Raw genomic sequence first — 16935 nt, forward strand, 5'->3', positions numbered from 1 at the left:
AGCATAATTGCACAAATGGTGCTTCCGAGGCTCAATAGCCCTGAACATGGCTTTATTGATGGAGTGTTGAATCCCCACATCAAGGCTTCAACCAGCTCATGCTCCAGGGACCCAGCGGGCCCTCATCGAAATACTCCTCATCATAATAATACTCAGCCATGGGGACACTTAAAAGTGACCAATATACCCACTGGAGGAGAAAGTGAAGCCAAAATATACTGAGTGGAAAAAATACAGCAAATTGCGAAAAAATAGCGACAGTGATACAATAAGGGGGAGTGGAAAAACCCCAGACAAGCCAGTACACCACAAGCATCGAAGCACAAAGTGTGTACAAACAATTAAGACGTGGAGGTAGGGCTTGCCCAGAAACAACCACTCTAGGCAACGCTTATGCAATTATTGTACATCCCAAATGCACCACAATGATGAAATGGGTGTCATTAGAGCTGGCACAGGCAAGTGGGATACGAGCAATTAAAGAGCTGCTCCCGCGCTCACTCAAACCCGATGTAACAATAACAAAGCGGGTAAAATGGCCACCGTGCATACGCAGTGCGACCTTCACATGAAACCAGAAAGAGGACTACGCGGTACAGTGACGCGCATCCTCACCCGGAAACTCTCGCTCCACTGTGAAAAGGCAACGGGGAGACAGTAAGCGCTCCCAAGCCCCTTATGAGTAACAAGCAAGTGAAGACTTTGAAATGGGAACAGAAGAAAGGCACAAACTCGCGCAAGCAATACCAACAAATGCTGCTGGAAAAACAAACGCTTCCAAGCCCCATACGTGCAGCGGGGAATGGAAAACTCTGACGCGGGGAAAGCCGGCAATATCAGCCTGAACAAACAAAAAGAAACAGACCAGCAAAGGCGCACTACCCGCGCACTGGCAAACATCAAAAGGAAGCGTCGAAGCAGACGCGAACACACCACAAACCCACAACAACAAATGAAGCATACCGGTAATGACAGTAGCAAAACGTAAGTACCATGCAGTTAGTAATAAGCAACAGTAATACACATAAAGCAAAAGTACCTAACTGGCTGCGGAGCAGCAAAGATAGAGGATATGGTATTCTCTTGTGCTCCTTATATAGGGGTTTACTCTATGGTTGTCATGCGATACGCAAGAGTGTTCATTGGTATTGTAGTGTTTATTTGTTTTTACTTTATCTGATTGGCTGCTGAGAATTTTCAGTAAAGAAAATGAGAAGCATAATCGGAGCCTCCGGTCCTGACATCTAATTGGGGCACTATAAACCATGCCTTGTTCTTGTATGGGAAAGCCATCTTATGGCTAAAGGCATGTATTCAGAAATAAAACACACGTTCCCTTAATTCCTTTTGATATTGCCTCTGCGGTTACAGCCAGTTTTGCGGACCTATTTAGACACCTCTGAACGTTTCCAAAATAAACACTGTTTGTTCCTCTTCAGTTTTAACGCAAGCTTGATCTAAAAGGCATTCACACAGACAGTGTTTCGGAAAACGTTTTCATTCCTTTTTTTTGCTAAAGCAAAGCATTCCTGCAAATTTGGATCTGCAGTTGTTTTATATAATATTTTTATATTAAATTCAGAGTGCCTCACTTACCGGACCTGTGATGGGCCTCAGAGGCACCTGGGGCTCTGCGCTGGGAGTGCCTTGGGGCTTGGAATGCAACTTTGCGATATCTGTGGGGCAGGGCTGACTCCCTGTAAATTCTCCATGGGTGCCCCTGGGGAGCAGATTGGGGTGACTGGGGGCAGCGGGCCATGCCCCCACCCCCCTCATGCCTTGGGCTTCCTACTGTGATCAGTCTGGGACATCAATGAGGTGTGGACTAGGACTTGCCACAATTTGACCACATACCGAAAGGTGCTGCGGACACGAAAGTGGGTCTGGGTGAAAGCGGAAGTTTCTTCAACCCACAATCAATGGATGTGCTGGTTGGCAGGAGGTGGAACTTTCAATACCCCCCTGGAGGAGGCAATAGGGGAGGCCCTCGAATTATTACCCCAGAAGGCCTTGTTGGGCATGTAGGAACCCTCGGACCTCACGAGGTACCAGAAGATATTATTGAACATAGGGATTATGGTAGCCAAAAGGGACATTGCACATAAATGGGGATGTGACATGGTGCCATCATTTCGGTAAAATTGTTGAAAAAGGACGTCTATAGGGGTACGGGCTGTGAGAAGAAGTAGGAAAGATCTGGAGGGCCTTCGACACAGGCGTCGTAGAGGACTAGATGGGTTAACACATTGCAGTATGGTGGAAGTGACACCCGAGAGAGGGAAGGTGAGTGTATGCAGTGGGAGTGCCATAAGATAAGAGCTCTGTAGTTCGACCTGTGCAGACAGCAACCCATTATGAGAGGGGAGGAAAGGAGTGCAGGGTGGGTAGAATTTATTAGAAATGCACGGGTTGGATAATGATCTGCTGATGTATTGTTGTGGTGCTCATAAACTTCCTGTTTCTTTTATACCAAAATATTTAAAATTAAAAAAAGCAGTGCTCAACAAGTCTAAGACTGCGCTTGGCACTAACAGTGTAGAGGGGGAGGTGGATATGTATAGGAAAGAAGGCACACAAGTGATCCAGTTGGTGTGTAGTTACACTCCCTCAAGTAGATAATGGTTTTTGCCGTTTTCATGAGTTAAAGCTTTTTATACTAAACAGAACACAATATTACTTTTCCCCTCTGCTCTTACCTCAACTTAAAAATACACACAGTGTTTTCATTTTTATGAATTTCACATGAATGGTAACAGTCTAGAGGAAATGAGATGTGCACAAGATTAACTTTAGTAACTGATATACTATCGTAAACATTCAACATATTAATGGCACATTGTCTTGCAAGAGCCAAAAGAATTGTCATGAGACTAGCTGTGTTTCAGCCTTCTACAGCACTTGTCAATGTTCCGAACCTTAAGACATTGATCAGAATCAATGGTTCGAAAAGGATCAGCATATAACATTGCACAGGCCCAACAGGCAGTTGTTGCAGCACAACTTTGCGAGTGTGATAAAACTCTGGCACACGTGCTGGGGATAAACACAAGTCCATGACCTAAACTACCAATTCCTAGTTCTCACTATGTATCACTAACCTAAGGCCTTGGAAGATAGGGATGGAGGAGGTTGAATAATTCCATGGATGTAAGGTAAGTCTTTGAGGTTACACTGCAGAAGGAATTTCAAGAGCCACAAACAGAGGTACTCGATGTCTGACTTTAAGATAATTTCAACTGATGACCCAGGAACCCAGGTGAAGAGCAGAGCAGAGCCAAAGAAGAGAAACACAGGTGAATGCCAAAGTCCACACAACAAGATGATGGACAAGGTGCTGAAACTTTTCAAACACTGACCACCAGTCATAGATCTGGGTTTAATCCATTGTTCTTTTGTTGACAATGCCACCCCAGTTCGCACCCAACTGAATGCAAATCAGTCTTGACCATGCTCCCCATGGGAACAGTCCAGCCCGAACTGCCAAACCAGATTCTAACTGGACTGGAAACAAGAATCTTAGGGCCGGTTTCAGGGTATCACCCCTCAACCACCTGTCTGCTTGAATCCAGTGGCACAGTGATCATGGGTTCCCATGTCTGAACATATCCTGGCCAATTAGGGTGAACATAACAACACAACAAGATGACAGACAGAGTGCTGAAACTTTTCAAAAACTCACCACCAGTCACAGATCTGGGTTTAATCCATCGTCTTTTGCTCCTCAAGCCACCCCAGTTCGGGCCCACCCATATGCAAATCAGTCTTGACCCTGCTTCCCATAGGAACAGTTCAGTCTGACCTGCCAAGCCAGGTTTACCCTGGACCAGAAACAAGCATCCTACAACCGAAGACCAAAGCCCAAGCAGAGGCTCTCCCTTGTCAACAGAAAGCAGAGCACCTGGCTACACTATGAGTGTGAATTTCATAGACTTCAGTATCCTCGAATCCTGTGGTATATCCTCGAATCCTAGCATTCTCTAATCCTGCAGTAGATCCTGGAAAGTATGCTTGTGACAGCCCCAGTCCTGAGTGGCATTACCTCTGTCATGCCAGTGCAGATAACATCCTGAGTGGCAAAGCCCTAATCAAGGAGTGAAAAGTGCTGCCAATAATGCCAGCGCCGGGATGCCCCCGGGTTACTGAGCGCGGTATAAATTTTATATAATAATAATAATAATAATGCCAGGACAAGAGATGGAAGGGTGTGGGGCCGAGCACCTGTGACAAGTCAAGACATTTTGAATGCTGAATCTCCCATTTCTGCCTATTGTCTCCATGTGTATTGACATCATGTGTTACCTTTTGCAGGGCTTCATAATTGGGTACCTCTTCCCCTAAGGGTTCATATGTAATCTTGAGCAGCTTTTTTTTAACATCCTTTTACGTTTGTCTCTCGTTAGAGGAAAAAAGTAAAAAAGTTTATTATACTTGAAAAAATGAGTACCAATATTTTTATGTTGATTATAATTAATTATATATATATTAAATGTAGAAAAAATTATAAAACTATGCAATGGCATCATGTCCTTAATTGTAATTTAAAATTTGATTCTTATATATTAAATTAGAGTAATAGTTTTTGAAGTGTCAATTTAAAAAAATCCAACCTCTAGTAAAGAATATGTTTTTTACTATATCTTACAAATTATTAAAAGTTATTCTCATAATTAAAAAAGTAATATTATATTATTTTTTTATATAAAAAGTTTATTGCATTTGTTTATAATACAATCATCAATATGTTTTATTATTAGATAATATTTATAACATTTAATAACATTTATTTATATTTTTAAATAGTTTACATACTTTAATTTCAATGTATTTTCTACAGGGTTTTACTTTAAGTCTCTAACTTCATTATTTTCTATAGGAGTGTGTTTGAGTGGCAGTAGTTGTCCCTGTGTGGTGCAGTACTTACTTGAGCTCTGAGCTGGAGTACATTTATTACTGAAGAGATTCCAGTTCAAGAGGTTGACCCATGCTTACAAGGTTCTGCACAACGAGGGACCAGCACACATCAACAAATGCCTCACCTTCCACCAACCAACCAGAAACCTCTGATCTGCTTCCTTTTCCCTTGTAGACACCTCAGGAATCCGCTGAACCAACAGCAGAGGGCGTTCCTTCTTGCACCTGGCAGCCAAGGCATGAAACAACCTTCCCCTGCACCTCAGGACTGCACCGTCACTCCAACCATTCAGGAGATAACTCAAGACCAGGATGTTCAAATGAACAATCCCACCATGCAGCAACAAACATCTCCAGCAGCTCAAGACCCTCACAGGTGATTTGCTGCCCTCTACAAATGTCGGATTGATTGGTTGATTGATACTGATGACTAACCCTGAGGGGATGGTGGGGTTGATGATTGATACTGGTTACTAACCCTGAAGGAAAGGTGGGGTTGGATAGTGAGAGAGAAGGAGAGAGAGAGAAAGCGAGAGAGAGAGAGATGATATTGATGTACCTGGAGGTCCCATGAAAGAATGGCAGGTGAGTATGTTAATCCTTCTGATCTGGACCCCTCAAGTTCAAGTGGCTAGGTGCACTCCTTCAGTCAGGAGAAGTACTCTGAGGTCCATGTAATGAGCCAAATTGCTGGAGCGTTGAAAGGAAGTAAGAGAATGATGGTTGCAGTTGAGGCGATGATAGTGTGACATTGCAAGTTGAATGACCAGATTCCAGGGTTCAAGATAGTCGTAAGCTAGCCTAAAGACTACCATCAGGTGACCATGAGGTCAGCAGGAAACAGAGGCTTTAAACTACTCAGCACCACCTGTTTGCATTAGCACTTAGGTCAACAGATTTTCAAACAGTGTATAGCAGATTGCAGATTACATGGGACCTATCTAACTGAAAAAAGTGATGATAAAGGACAACCAACAGCACTGGCAGATCAGGTATGACAGTAACAGCAGCCATTTCCTACCCTTCCTCAATCCATTAACTTTTATGGAGTTCAGGCCCATTATGTATAAATCCAACACATGTTGTCCTTCTCCACATTCACTCCTCTCTTCATTTACCTTTTTCCACATGGCTTAGGTCTGAGATAGGGTTATATCCCATTGTTCTAGTCTTTGGTCCAGAAGAAGCGCTGTAGATCATTTTTTTGGCCTCCGGGCACGAAACATGTTGACTGACTGCACCCAAAGACTTGAAGCTATTTGGGTTTATTATGCCCATATAGTAGCCCGATTCAGAAAAGGGGGTGGTGATGAACAGAGTGTCTGAATTAAGCAGACCACTCTTACCCAGTCCAAAGATCAGGGCTTGATCCATCACCGTTATTTATCTCACTGCACCATCCCAGCTCAGAACCTGGCTATATGCAAATCAGTCTGTCCCTGGCCCAGTGCATCATGGGAACAGGGCAGACTAAACTACCAAGCCAATTCTTCACCAGAAAGGAGACAAGCTACAGGGGACCGGTTTCTGGCATTTCAGCCGTCTTCGGCCCGGCTTGCTTGAATCCTGATGGTGCAGTGAGAAAGGGACTCATGGCTGAGTATACCCTGCCACACCTATAGTGGCCAAAAACGATTCAGAAAAGGGGGTGGTGATGAACAGAGTGTCTGAATTAAGCAGACCACTCTTACCCAGTCCAAAGATCAGGGCTTGATCCATCACCGTTATTTATCTCACTGCACCATCCCAGCTCAGAACCTGGCTATATGCAAATCAGTCTGTCCCTGGCCCAGTGCATCATGGGAACAGGGCAGACTAAACTACCAAGCCAATTCTTCACCAGAAAGGAGACAAGCTACCGGGGACCGGTTTTTGGCATTTCAGCCGTCTTCGGCCCGGCTTGCTTGAATCCTGATGGTGCAGTGAGGAAGGGACTCATGTCTGAGTATACCCTGCCACACCTATAGTGGCCAAAAACGATTCAGAAAAGGGGACGGTGATGAACAGAGTGTCTGAATTAAGCAGACCACTCTTACCCAGTCCAAAGATCAGGGCTTGATCCATCACCGTTATTTATCTCACTGCACCATCCCAGCTCAGAACCTGGATATATGCAAATCAGTCTGTCCCTGGCCCAGTGCATCATGGGGACAGGGCAGACTAAACTACCAAGCCAATTCTTCACCAGAAAGGAGACAAGCTACCGGGGACCGGTTTCTGGCATTTCAGCCGTCTTCGGCCCGGCTTGCTTGAATCCTGAAGGTGCAGTGAGAAAGGGACTCATGTCTGAGTATACCCTGCCACACCTATAGTGGCCAAAAACGATTCAGAAAAGGGGGTAGCTTGTTTCCTTCCCAGTATAAGAATTGGCTTGGTAGTTTGGTCTGCCCTGTTCCCATGATGCACTGGGCCAGGGTCAGACTAATTTGCATATAGCCAAGTTCTGAGCTGGGATGGTGCAGTGAGCTAAAAAACGGTGATGGATCAAACCCTGATCTTTGGACTGGGTAAGAGTGGTCTGCTTAATTCAGACACTCTGTTCATCACCACCCCCTTTTCTGAATCATTTTTGTCCACCATAAGCGTGGAAGGGTATACTCAGATGTGAGTCCCTAGTTCATTGCACCATCAGGATTCAAGCAAGCCGGGCCGAAGACGGCTGAAATGCCAGAAACCGGTCCCCGGTAGCTTGTTTCTTTCCCAGTATAAGAATTGGCTTGGTAGTTTGGTCTGCCCTGTTCCCATGATGCACTGGGCCAGGGTCAGACTAAGTTGCATATAGCCAAGTTCTGAGCTGGGATGGTGCAGTGAGCTAAAAAACAGTGATGGATCAAGCCCTGATCTTTGGACTGGGTAAGAGTGGTCTGCTTAATTCAGACACTCTGTTCATCACCACCCCCTTTTCTGAATCATTTTTGTCCACCATAAGCGTGGAAGGGTATACTCAGATGTGAGTCCCTAGCTCATTGCACCATCAGGATTTAAGCAAGCCGGGCCGAAGACGGCTGAAATGCCAGAAACCGGTCCCCGGTAGCTTGTTTCCTTCCCAGTATAAGAATTGGCTTAGTAGTTTGGTCTGCCCTGTTCCCATGATGCACTGGGCCAGGGTCAGACTAATTTGCATATATCCAAGTTCTGAGCTGGGATGGTGCAGTGAGCTAAAAAACAGTGATGGATCAAGCCCTGATCTTTGGACTGGGTAAGAGTGGTCTGCTTAATTCAGACACTCTGTTCATCACCACCCCCTTTTCTGAATCATTTTTGTCCACCATAAGCGTGGAAGGGTATACTCAGATGTGAGTCCCTAGCTAATTGCACCATCAGGATTCAAGCAAGCCGGGCCAAAGACGGCTGAAATGCCAGAAACCGGTCCCCGGTAGCTTGTTTCCTTCCCAGTATAAGAATTGGCTTGGTAGTTTGGTCTGCCCTGTTCCCATGATGCACTGGGCCAGGGTCCGACTAATTTGCATATAGCCAAGTTCTGAGCTGGGATGGTGCAGTGACCTAAAAAACGGTGATGGATCAAGCCCTGATCTTTGGACTGGGTAAGAGTGGTCTGCTTAATTCAGACACTCTGTTCATCACCACCCCCTTTTCTGAATCATATAATAGCCCGACCCGTTTTTATGGTTGTTAATCCTGTCAAGAGAACCATCTCATTAAAATATACCTTGGTATTTCTTAGTCAGTTTTCATTTTTCCTCACTCATGCATACACGATCACCACACCCCACACATCTAGGACACCCTCATAAAAACCCCTCTCATCAAACTGCAAGAAAATAAAAAAGATCTCTGCTGAAGTGACTCTTCGTGGGGCCTGTATGACATTGCAGTGCCGGCCCTACAAGGAGCACACCCAATGATGAAGCATAACATCCCTAGGGATGTGTGAGGGCACCAAGTAATATTATTTAGGATTCCCACCCCTTGTTTCGTCCACCAGAGCAGTTTCGGATAGGAACGGTACCTACCCTTTCGGTTGGACTATTGTCTTCGGAGCCTAGGTAGTGGACCTTCATTGTCTCCAAGCCCCCATCCTCTTTGCTTTGAATGTGATACTCTGTCACAGACCTGGCATATGTCCCGTCGACCAAATTACAAGTGTATTGTAGCCCATGGCACAGGATTACTGAATTTGTTTGAGGGAGTGCCCTTTCCATGAAACCAGTGGTGGAAGGTAAAATGATGGGGCCTCTTCTGAAATGTATTGAGGAGCTCCTGAGACCCTTGTATGGCACAGATATTCATAGTGCTGATCCTGAATGGAGGCCACTGAAAGGCGGAGGACGCCAGCACTTCCCGAATTGCAGGGGCCTACGTTACACTTCTGTGCCAAACTCAAAAGAAGACCCTTAGTCATGATTGCTTGTCAGTTGAGTGGTCTTTGAAGCTTGCATTAGGATGTTTTCTTAGGTGTGAAAGTTCAACAGGAGTTAGAAAGGGGCAAACTTTTGCCTTAAAAAAACTGATATCAAAGGCACAAACTTTGCACATCCATCCCATGCAAAAATACCCTTGTTTCTCATTTAATAAATTCATAAACCCTTTGAATAAAACAAACAAGTGGAATAAACTGAAGTTATATTTGTAAAAGAATCACATAGTTACGCTACCAGCATTGCACATTCAGTTGATTAGAAAATGTAGAAAGTACATCCATTCCTGTGAAGATATATATCAATTCTTTAGATAGGAACAAAACCTATTAAAATACTGCAGATTTGAGCAGGGTGTTTTTTTCGCACAATTACTTTTAAGGTTAGAAACAAATGTTCTTTAGTTTTCTGTTATAAAAATGATCAGTGCCATCTTCACTTACCACACATTTGTAATTAGTAAAAGCAAAATAGTCTCAGCAAATAACCACAAAAGTAATTCCAGCTGTCGACAAAATAAATTACACCGATTGCAAAGGGATGCAACATTTATCATAGCGCTCATCTCAAAGTAAACTTACTTTAAAAGCAGGTAGGAGTATGGCTCACCAAAGTGTTATAGCCCTGCACAGTCGACTATAGGTGGCAATAGTCTACAAAGCAATTCGCTACTAAATAAAATTGCAGTTTAATTGTAAACAAGAAGGTTCAGAATAATACAACAGCCCCAAATGCAAGTGTGGTGGTCAAACCCCAAGATTTCACGTCACCCCAATATTTTAATCACCCCAAAATTTACCTATGGAAGCTGTGTTACTGCACCTTTGATTTTCCAATAAGAGTCACCATCCTCTTCGACTTTGGGTCCAACAAATCAACTTAGCCCAGTAATAAAATAGTAACTGGGACCACTCAAGAAATTAGTTCTATAATCATAGAAAACGTTAAAGGATTTTATTACAAAATCTTAAAAAAAGACAATTCAGAGAAATGCAAGATATATGACATGAAGGCCAGATGCAGAATACACAGTCAGAAATCAGAATCGTTCTAAGTCCCAATAAGCAGCAAAAATCAATGCAGGAATGGACAGAGGCCCTAACAAAATGTTCAGGATAATCTTTCTATTGGACGAAGTTATTTGAGGAAAACAAAAAGCCTCTCACTAAATGGACTGCACCTCCAGTAAAACAGGATAAGTCTCTGGCTCACCCCCAAAACTAGAAGTTTTGATACACATGGTATAAATAATTAATAAGCAACAACTGTCAATTTAACATGGCATGACTAGTAATAACCCATTTTGAGCAAATCAGAATAAAGATCATCATGACCACAATATAACACTATCCGTTTTCTAAGAAAAATGAATCTCCAACACCTTCTTCAGCAACAGCGCAGTCCAGAGATGTACAACACATTATGAAATATTTTGCAAACAAATACTCATGCACCAGTGTATACTACAGGTGCAGCTCCTCTATTAGGGTGCAAGAACGTCAAGCCCCTGATGCAAGCCCACACATATAACTCAATAATTCTTTAAGTAAATGTTAAAAAAATGCCTTGTCAGACTCATCCAGCCCAAGTGTTTTTATGGTTTGGGACAGGGCACATCCTACTGATTGGCAGAGGTGGATTTCTTAAATTAGTTGACCCTGTGACCTCACCCTCAGAACCACCATTGTGACTCATCACTGTCATGAGTAAACCATTCTGCCCTCGGGCCATCCAGAATCGAGGGCCAAGGTTGTAGCAAGCATGCCCCTTTGAGCAAAGGAAGCAGATGGCCCCAAAGTGCCACATGCGTGCAGTGCACACGCCCCACAGGCAGCACCTGCACAGAAGTCTCTCTGTTCCCACACTATACCAATCACTGCTTTTGGTAACCTGATCATTCCGTCACATTTCAGTGATTGAAGAATCAGCCCCATGTTTCAAAATGGTCCCAATCATTTTCAGATCATTTATGGAAGGTCTTTCAGTGAATAAAGTCAAGTTACTTTTTTTAACATACACAACAACTACACAGAGTCCCACCAGAATGCCTCTTTCCCCTTTTTGTGGTAACAATTGTTTAGGGCGCCAGCTGAATAGCATTGACAGTCCAGTCTCTCATCTCAGTTCTACAGTTGTAACAATGCCAGTGACAAGGTATACACTGCAGATTCTTTCCCAGGTGGGTCAGACCTTACTCTGGGGGTGCTGAAATTGAGGAATTAATGTGTATAACTTAAACCATAAACTGCTTGCATATAAACGTGGCTGGAACGCTAACTGTAATGTTTATGGTTTGCTCTAGGAGTTCTCTATGAGGCATCCCTAGGGACCAGTAAGATTTTAGTTTGTTCCCCAGTCACAAGGCTGTAGAGTATAAAAAAGGGGGCAGGGCGGCATAAGCGCAGGTCAACACCCAGAACCTCAGAGTGTGTGTGTCTCCTTGACTTTGGTTTCCCGTATACTAGAGAGCCCGATCAATCAGGAAATCCGGGGCCAGATGTATCAAGCCTTTTGCGACTCGCAAAGGTCGAAATTCGCAGAATTTCGGCCAATGCAAATCGCAAACGGCCTTTTTGCATGTTTTGGAATGCATGAAAAAATCGCAATTTAAGGAAACGCAAAAAAATGTGATTCTTTATTTTGCCATAGCATGTAAGGAATCGCCATTTTTGCGATTCCTTAAATGCTATGTATGTAGCAATTTCAATTTGCGAATTTTGGTTAAAAATCCAAAATTACCACCAACTTGTTGTTGATGGAAATTTGCGAATTCCTTAAAAAAAGCACAAATTGTCATTTGTTAAGGTGGCATGTGACGCACACATATGCCCATAGGGCATGTATGTGCGCCATATGCACTCACATGTACATTTCAGGGGTGCAGCAGGGTGTCTTTGAGACACCCTGCACCCTTGAAATAATTCTCAAATTGCGATTAGCAAATTGCGAATTCGCAATTTGAGAATTACTTCACAATCATACCTATGGGCCTCCTGGCCCATAGGAATGCATTGGAAATTATTCCTTATTTGCGAATTCTAGAATATTAAGGAATCGCTAAAAAACTTGCGATTTTGTACATACATTCCATTTCGCGAATTCTAAATAGCGATTCGCAAAAAATCGCTATTTAGAATTCGTAAACTGGAATCTTGATACATCTGCCCCCTGGTCTCTGTAGCTCGAGTGGTCCCACACACCATCCGCGGACCCCGGGGAACACAACAGTTACGTAACATTATAGTTTGGCGAAATGTTCAATGACTCTAAAAACCACTAAATTCACCAGTTATAGTTATCTCAAGGAGCTATAACTCATGCCCTAACGTAACTAGAACATGTGCCCCTGCCATGCACTTTTTTCTCATCAACAATTTCACTCCAAATGTGGCAGTGATATTATCAATGATGTAATAGAGGAGGTGTTGATTACGTGAGAAAAATTAATCATAACTTGTTCCATTAAATATAAAAAGCAATAATATTTTTATGATCTCGTGTGATGCATATGAGAGTCTCACTAGACTCTTATTAAAGGTCCGGAAGAGGAAACACACCCCAATCAAGAGTAGTAATTGGTTGATATGGATGTCTTTATTTTGCAAAAGGTAGAATCTATTCTTTTGTTTCTTTGGCTATTGGAGTTTGCTGTGGGTAGACCTTGTTGCCGTGCTCTGTATCGAAGAATGTCTTTCTCAGATTCTGATGAGCAGCAGCTCAGCTAGCTCAGCCTTCCAACGAGTCTTAGATATGGCTATTTTTTGACATGAGGCCAAGCACCAAAAATGTACCTGCAAAATATGTCATCCTAGAACTTTGCAAGAAGGAGTTCAGCTGGGGGAGTACAAACCAAAAGTACAGCATGAGTACTACAGGTATGTGGAGGCACCTCAAATCTATGCATTCACACAAGCTTGCTCAGGGAGAGTTAGATTGTGCTGTAGAGCTGGGCAACTCTTCAGATGCTTCCACCTCATTTGAACCTGAAGCTATTATGCCTGCCCAGGTACTGAGTACTGAAGCAGATAACAAACCTACTTATCTTAATAAAGCATTTTTTGCCGCTTATGTGAACAGATCCTTTTTTAATCAGAGACAATCAGGTCTCCACAGACAAGCTTGTACAAGATCACAAATGCCCCTGTAGGCAGCATTTTCTTTTTTTTGCAGTTATTTTTACCACAGTCTTCTCCTTTTTGTTTTTAAGGAGATGTCTGTGTTATTTTGCCTCCCCCCCAAGTTGTATGTTTTAGTTCAACTCTATAATAAAATGTTTAAAGAAGCAAAAAAGAAAAAAGTTAGAAAACAAAAAACAATGTAAAGTTGTTACAAAATGTTTACAGAAACCGCTCTTTTCAGAACTACCCTAGAGTTTCATTTTCTCTGTTGTTTTCAGTATGTTTCCCTTTTTCCTGTCCTTAAAAACTCCCCCTCCCATATAAATATAATTATATGGCAGCTGCCATTTTATGTGGCTGCAATCCTGTGGGGCTCCCCAGGGATCGTGGCAAGATTTGCCAATTTTATTTTATTTTGGCCCCCATGGGAGCCCTCTGGGACCCCTCCATGGACCAATGGGGCAGGGTATTCCAGTCACTGAAAAACATTAAGAAATGAAGTTGATACAAGCAGAAAAGTGGATACTGTAAACAGTTATTACTTTATGGAGCATGTGTGCTCTCTATCACAATGTTTGCAGTCAGTGAAACTCTCATGGGAAATTCACCACAGAGTATTAAAAAGTGTCTAGTGACAATAGTGTGCACTCTATAAAACATTTGTCAAAATCACACTATTCACCTAAAATAACAAAGTTCTGAAGGTGCTAAAGATCATACATTCTACAGCCTTCATACTGCATTGAAAACTTCACAGATTTGTCTTTTGAAGAAAAAGAAGAGCATGTACATATGTTAGTACCTGGTGTACACCGTCTTCTATGTTATATAGAAATTTTCATGCTGAGACCATTCTGTCTAATAACTCAAGAATTTACCTACATTCCTGCTGCCATTCTGCCGCATTTCTGGGGGCATTCCTGGAGGTATTCTTGTGAGCCTGCTTCCTCTCTGCACCTCTCGGCGCTGTATACGGTCACCCCCCACCGCCGCAGCTTTTCCCTACCGAGATCGGCTGCAGTGGGGGGGGGGGGAGCGAGGATACAGGACCACAACCCCCGGGTGACTTTGTGGCCGGAAGCCGCCAACGGGGCAATCCACGCCAGGAGGCGCTTAAATTTGAGCAGCATCCCCAGCGTCGCGGGAGCGCCTCGGCCCGGGACAAGGGCAGGACTGTTTTTGACCGTTCGTGACCGTACGAGGCCGGGCTGGGCCACGTTATCAACATTGGTCAAACCGTAAGCATTTACATATTGTACCCATATACCCATATACTTTGGACTACCTACTACTGTTACTGCTAACAGCCTTTAGAAACTGAGCACCAAAAATGACACTTGGAGAAAGGGGGGATCAGGGGTGGTATTGTGGGTACGCTAGATAATTTCCTGATTCACGCAGCCTCTGTGCTCGAAAAGGAAATTGCTATCACTGAGAAACGCCTGTCATCCAAAGTATTATTCTTGAGGCGTTCATCCCTGGGGGCTTTAGCTAACTCCAGCACACCCCAAAATGTAAGAACACAAGCCGGGCTAACTAACCTGTTAAGCAATGATGAAGGATCTACTCCAGTTACGAGGGATTCATCACCTCTGCAGGGGGATAGCAGTAATGAAGACACACCTGAACTCAGCGAAACTAAGGATTCCGGAGAAATTAGTAATGGTACATCTCCCCGTAGGACTAGATCTAAGGCCAAATATATTTCTAATGCCAGGAATAAACCGAAAGTAATAAATAAAAGAGAGGAGGAAGGAAGAATAAAACAATGAAGAGAATTACAGTACAGACAATATCTACTCCTGAAATTACCTCGCCGATGGTCACTGATAAATCTATAGCCATCGACCTCACTAAGGCAAATGATATAAATAATGTATTAGAAAATTCAGATAGCACAGAGGGACTTCTAACAAAAATGGAACATATGGTGAAGTTGCTTATGCTACCACTTCTTGAAAGGGTTAAAGGAATTGGGGAGAAACTAATAAAAATGGAGGAAACAGCCCACTTAAATAACGAGATGCTGGTGAAATTTGTAGACTTAACTACACTTCCTGTAAGCAGTATGACAATAACCAACCCAGTGGGCAACATAGAGGTCCTGAGGTCTGAATCTAGTAATGATATGCATTTACAACTACCCATTGGACCGGCTAACCAACCTGATCCTGGTCTTATAGTTTCATTAGATAAGAATCCAGGCCCACCAGGGAAAGTTAGATCAGATGCGGGTAAAGATACCCAGACTGGGGAGTTGAGAACAGGCAATAAAGACAGGAAAGCTAGCGTGATTGGATCGGACAAGGGACCTGGCAAGGACCAACTCGATAAAACTAGACGAATTGATAAGAATTAACGTATCGATCTGCCACCCGAATCGTTTCCATATACTGTGGTCTTAGTAGGGGTACCAGAACTGGAAGAGGGCAAGCCTGAAAGATATATGGAACTGAAGAACAAAGTAAGCCATTGGCTTAACAGGTACAGGCCAATCCCACCATCCCTCCATGTTCGTAGACTAAGTTGGGTGGGCCAAAAATATAAAGACAAAAAGGGTGATTGTGTTTTTGTGAATTTTAGAGATAGGCGGGTGGTATCCTATATCTGTGGGTGGAGGGCGGAAAGCTTGGAGAGCAGAATACTCACAGTAGATCTGAGGTACTTCTACCCACCACCTTTGGAAGCGCAACGTAATAACTATCCAGAAAGCTCCCAGAGAAGGACATACATGGATTCCTATAAAAATCACTACAGGGTACCAATTCAAAATCGCTTTGATATATTTCAGGAACTAGAGGGACTGGATGGAGTGGATTGACGGTGCAATAAACCTCAAATCATGACCACCCCTTATCCCTCGCTACGAAGTATGGTCTCAATTGCCCCAAAAAATGTGGATATAGATTTTCCATAAATAATAGAACAGTTATTTGTGAAATTAATTTAGAATCCCCAGAAACTACTACAAATTTGATAAGGCTGGGGCGGATAATTCTGAAGGACATCCTAGAGTAGATCATGGACCACATACTCGGAGTCGCCTAGTTGAAGATCTCGATAATTCAATTATAATACCAGAAAGTGATGGCCCTAGTAAAGATAAGCTAAATAATGGAAGATGGGTGATCATGTTCTGGAATATTGCTGGCATAAAATCTAAACTGACAGACGGAACATGCTTGAAACTGGTAAACGATCATGACATAGTCAATCTTCAGGAAACATGGTCAAAGGAGGCTTATCATCTCCCCAGCTATGTACCTGCGATAGCATCAGTAGCAGGAAGAGCGAAGGGAGGTTTGAGCACCTATATCTCAAATAGTCTGAAGTATGAGAGTATAGATGTTCCAATTAACAATACATATTATCAAATGTTGCAAATTTGTATTAATAAGCATAAATCCCTACTGATTGTAAATTTCTACAATAATATTGCTGCTGAGGTACGGGAGGGGGTCATGAAGCAGTTTACCATAAATCTGAAACACATGATCCACTGGAAAAATAAGGATGTTTTTGCAGTG

Source organism: Lissotriton vulgaris, chromosome 11 (assembly GCF_964263255.1).
Source record: "Lissotriton vulgaris chromosome 11, aLisVul1.2, whole genome shotgun sequence".
NCBI classification, from domain to species: Eukaryota; Metazoa; Chordata; class Amphibia; order Caudata; family Salamandridae; genus Lissotriton; species Lissotriton vulgaris.